Source organism: Arachis stenosperma, chromosome 7, assembly GCF_014773155.1.
Source record: "Arachis stenosperma cultivar V10309 chromosome 7, arast.V10309.gnm1.PFL2, whole genome shotgun sequence".
NCBI classification, from domain to species: Eukaryota; Viridiplantae; Streptophyta; class Magnoliopsida; order Fabales; family Fabaceae; genus Arachis; species Arachis stenosperma.
The window spans coordinates 10,732,711-10,738,319 of NC_080383.1; the positions used below are offsets into that span (position 1 = coordinate 10,732,711).

The 5,609-nt window shown below is 34.3% G+C and overlaps 1 long non-coding RNA gene across 1 annotated transcript; it reads right to left on the reverse strand.

Annotated features, from left to right (window-relative positions):
- Nucleotides 1-1,850: 1,850 nt before the first annotated feature.
- LOC130941376 (uncharacterized) lies at nucleotides 1,851-3,704 on the reverse strand. The gene is made up of 2 exons (XR_009070631.1): nucleotides 2,756-3,704; nucleotides 1,851-2,140 (listed from the first exon to the last, which is right to left on the reverse strand). It is a non-coding gene; the product is annotated as an uncharacterized LOC130941376 (long non-coding RNA).
- Nucleotides 3,705-5,609: the final 1,905 nt, after the last annotated feature.

Here is a 5,609-nt window from a genome sequence, read left to right on the forward strand (position 1 = left end):
GGAGACACTTGCCACCATACGACCTCCGTGGCTTGTCATTAAGCTTCCATCCCAACAATTATTACTATCATTATGAATTATTTTTTCTTTTCTTTTCATCAATTATAAAAAATCCTAACAACATTGCAATACCTTTTATTTTCTATTTTAATTTATTCAATAATTTCTTCAAACACTTGCCTTCTACTAGGAAACCACACTACTGTTAGGTGTATAAGGCAAAGAAAAATAGTAACTACAAACTAAATTCTTACCATTCAATTCAATTGGGAACTTTTTTCTTTCTCATTTCACGGTCACGTAACTTCTTCTGGGTTTGAATGGAGTTTAGTAAGGTATATAAGACAAAGAAAAAGGGAGCAACACGAGAATGTATTTTCATGGTGGAACTATTATTTTAAAGATAATCCAATATTGTTCTTAAGATTAGAATCTCCAAGGATCAGAATTTTGTACATTTTATCATGATACCGAGCAACAGAAGATGAAGGAGAAGAAGGGATTTGAGAAGAAAATAAATAAATAGATATACAATTTTTGTTAAAAAGCATAGAAATTTTAGTTAAAAAACAAAAAATTTAATTGCATAACACAAATATTATTTTGATTGGGTAAATTTTTAATTGAATAACAAAAAATAAAAATACAAATTTTAATTACATAACACAAATTTTAGTTATATAACACAGAAATTTTAGTTAGATAATACAGAAATTATTTTAAATAGTAAAAAATTTTTATTTGAACAACACAAAAATTTTAATTAAATAACACAAAAAATATAGTTAAAAAGCACAAAAATTATTTTAAATTGCACAAATTGTTTTTCTAATTTTTGTTCTTCCTTTCTATATGTTTCTTCCCCTATCTTCTTCTCTCTCTCCATTTCTCTCTCCCTCGCTTTCTCCATGGTTTTTTCCGTTGAATCTAGCTGGCAAGTTCTTTTTAATAAAACTAGGCTTTGTTTTTGGTGGAAAAAGTATTTTCTAGACCTTAATGGACTAAGTGAAAAGATGTTAATTCAATGGCTAGGATTACATCCAAACAACAAGTGTTAAAAATTCTATGTTTGACCCAAAATTTAATAAATTTACACACCGGTTCAATATGGTTTGATTGGATCGGACCAGCTATTTAAAGACCGATTTTTTTTTTGAAAATTTTGATTTTTTTTACCAACTACTTTTTTTTGCAACATGGGCTTAAAATAATGTAATACAAATCCATACTCCTAAAAAATAGTCTGAATTATTACCCATATTTTAATGATCAAACACTACATATTTTTAGTCCAAAAAAAAAAACACTACATATTTTAATGAAACACATATTCTCATGTACAACTTCATCTTTCATATTGACATGATTTTTTTTTCCGAAAAAATTTTAAAGAAATAAAAAAAAGAATTTGTAATAAATCCCAAGTGATTTAATTTATCATTTTTAATAGAAACAATAATATATATTATAAAAAAATTAGAATAATAAACAATACACAAAAATTTCAATGATAAGTTTTATAATATCAAACAAAAAATATTCTATAATTGTTTTAATATTTTTAATATTATTTTGGACAATAACATTTTATTACTTATGATTTTTTTCTTATGTATGATCAGTTTTTTATTTATTTTGTCATTTTTAATAAAATCAATAATTTATATTATAACAAAATTATAATAAAAAATTTAATTAAAAATAAAAAATCAAAATATAAAAGAAAGTATTAAAAATGATAAAAAAAATTATGAAAAAAATTATTAAAACCAATAATGACCAACAACAAACCTAAACACGCGGTAAATGCGCAAAAGCTACAATTGAGTCACAAGGTAAGGAAATGCCTCTTTTCAAATTGTAGCTCTTTTCAACTTTTATCATTTCTTACCTCAAAACGATTCTAAAAGTACAAGATAAGATGTTGCATAAAAGCTGCTATAGTAGATAGAGCCAAATATAAAAAACCTGGAACTTTTTAAAAAAAATATTTCCAGATAATATTTAATTAAATTGCACTGAGAAAAATAAAACATTACAAACATTACCATATGAATAAGAGAAGAAATATATGTGAAAGACCAGAAAATACAACAAAAAGAAGCAAGGAAAGAACTTCATTGAAATTGGCATTCGGACACTGCATGAAAGATAGCAAAACCATATCAGAAATCAGCCAAACACTTTCTTAATCACACGTATGTTTAAGAAAAGTGCAACAGACAGGACTATTTGTCATTTCAACAATTGCATAAGGATTCAATTAATTAATGAAGCTTCATATGAACACCAGTCAAGAGAATCTATAATTATGGCCAATATATTTATTAAACAAAAGTAGTGCTACTTAAGCGGTAGCTCCTTATTACAATTTTCTATTTGGCCAAGAACATTCAGACTAGGCCTCAAAAGAAAATAGTTATCCAATATAGTCAAAAACAAAAATCAAACAGTGAATATCTAAAGCCAAGACCATAAGAGAGAGAGAGAGAGAGAGAGAGAGAGAGAGAGAGAGAGGAGAGAGAGAGAGAGAGAGAGAGAGAGAGAGTTCGCACAACCAGACAAGAATCAAGACCATGAAGGCAAGCAAGTGATCGTCATAAAACTCAAAGAGAAAGAACAGAATACCAATCATAAACTGAAGAAATAACCCAAGAAAAACAAAAGAAAACTATTAGCATGGCTAAGACTAAAATGAAATTGCACAACTGAGCATTCAGACAAATATTGTTTATTAGTTAAAATGAGTGCTTACAGGAACAAAAACCAGTGATTCAATTACATGTACAAAGATCAACTGAAATGTCGAAAGGCGATGCCGAGCATGGTGTTGAAGCTGCACTGCAAAGAGTCAAAGACTAGAAGATGTCAAAAGGGAATCTCTTCCAATGTGCACAACACCATGTACTACTAGGACATATTAGATAGTGCCAAAGCTCAAATGAAGATGTTCTTATGGTTAGCACACTTAATCCAAAAAACATACTTGACAAAAAATCTTTTGAATAAACATTCCAATTGCAAGGTGATAGCAGTCTTGTACAATCCTGATTGCCTCACATTTTAGGTGAATTTAGAAAAGCAAGTATCAATGGAGAAATGGCTCATAAATTATTGTCACCCTTTTTCACAATAACCAAGTTCAAATCAGAGAGGTTATTGAATATGGAAGAAAGAATCAAAATATAGCACACAAGACTTGAATGAATGCTCTAATATGAATAAATCAGGTTGGGGACAAGGTTTACTAATTTCATTTTCACTATCAATTCTCAATCTGAGTAAACATGTGAGATGTTCAAAGTATGTCTAATTCAGTATCTTTAGTACAACTATATTGCTTTAATTTAGATGTCCAAAGCAAATAACAAACATATTCTTTCCTGTATGATTTTCTCCAGAGCCTCCAGCTCAATGAACCTCCTCTGTGGCCTGTGAAAAAGCTGCTCACAGTAAAATTTGTGTCACTTCTTGAAATCATCCTTCATCTACAATCATTTGAACTAAGCTAGATACATAATTAAATAATTTATCAAAAGTCTAGAAACCAACAAAGAGATCAGACTAAAATTTTGAGCTTCTTGAATGTTTAAGAAATTATATTCTAAACTTTAAAGTAAGCACAAAACAAACAAAGAAACATGAATGATAGAAAACTAGGAATTTAAAAATCCTAAATTGAGGAAAAATATGAAAAGATGTAAAAAGACCTAATATGCACTGATGGATGAACTTGGCCATGCCGGACTTGAAGACAAGAATATGGAAGCGGTGCTCGAGGAAGTTATCAACAGTGAGAGAGAGACGGGGATGTAATCGAGCTTGTTATGCGTCTCGTCGGAACATCCTCAGAGGCTTGGGCGTTGCGACCAGATTTGGAGAGGCGATGAACTGCGGTGGCGACGGCAACGACGATGGCGAGGCGAGCTCTCTCTCCTATCTGAACTTCTCTATTTTGCTCTTCTCTCAGATCTTCTCAGCCAGTGGTACTGAGTCCACGCCCAACTTGCCGGGGAAGACAACGCAGCTATGACACCGAGCGGATTTCCTACACCATGACGCGCCGTTGGTGCTTTCTTGTAATAAAGAATTCTGAACTTTTTTCAAATTCTTATGTAATGAGTAAAATATAGGCCAAGGCCCAATTCATTAGTAATTGATTTACTATAAATAGATATAACAGAAATATAATAGGGGATCATGAATTGAGTAATGAATATAGTTCCTTTTCTGGAATTCCTTTCATGGAATTATCTCTCTTCCTCTTAATTCTCTCTAAATTCCCTCTGATTGATTAATTCTTCTCTATTCCTAAATCTTAACCCTTACATTGGTGCTTTCATTGACCACCATTTTTCCATTTTCTTGGTGGTTTGGCGATCTCACCTCTAATGGAACAAATTGGAAGTGTAGCTGAATATTTTACTGCCTTTTTGTGTTATGTTCAAAGAGTATATTTGAATGATGCTGACATATTGAAGACATTTCTCAATGGATTGGAAACTTATATCCATAGAGAAATTATCTTTGATGATCCTAAAACTCTTTTTGATGCATTTTATTTGGCAAAGTATTATGAAGAACGCTGGAGCAATCCATTTTCAGAAATTTCAAAGCCAAAATTATCATCTCAACACCAGATCCAGAAAAGTTCATCAACAAAAATTTCCTATCAATCACTGTATCAAAGTCCAGAATCAGCATTTCAAGCAAAAATTCAAATCCAGAATTCCATAGTAGACGCCACAGAAAAATCATCAACAGAACAAGAAATCAGAAATTCAGAAGCAGAATCATCAATCCAAACTCAAGATCAAGCAAAATTACAGACTGCGGATACAGATTTTACATCCTCAAGAATTCAACTATCTAATTCAATACCTCAACAACAGTTTTCAGCATCAACAACAGCACTTCCAGATCTGCGAAGGGAGCGTCAGATTCAAGAAACGACCTCCCTGAATGCCGGACTGCGACCTCTGAACGCCAGCGATCGTACGTGGAGGGAAACAGCACCCGTTGCGGAGGACGACGACGTCCACGTCGACAGAATCGCTCGAAGTAGTGACGGCAGGCTCAGCAAGGCCAACAGTGGCGCCGAGGACGGCGCCGTCGCGAAGGGGAAGGTGGATGACACAGATCTATGGGATCGGAAACCGACACCAAAGGCGCCTTGCAGGTTTACGGACGCGGTGGTCAGAGGCGGAGCAGCTGCAAGAAAGCCCGCACCAGAACCAAGGAAGACGAACGACGCGGTGGTAGCAAGCGGCGCCTCCGCGAAGGCGAAGCTCGCGACGACCCGAGTTGACGAAGCGGCGAAGGTTAGAAGAGGCGTTCTGTTCCGTTGTGTTCCCTCAATCGTGGCCAAGCCACCACCACTTACGATGGCGGTTTTTCCATGGGACCGCGAGCGTAGATGCGGCACAGAGAAGAAGCGGGACGAGGTGTTGTCTCCGTGGGTGGCGATGGACCAAGCAGCAACACAGGAGTCTACCCAGGCAAAGCAGACGGCGGAGATGCAGAGTGGTCAGGAGATGAGTGGTGGCTGTTTTGGAATGGTGCCCTCTCTTCTCAAGTGCAGCAACGAGAATGAGAAAGCAGAGAATGAG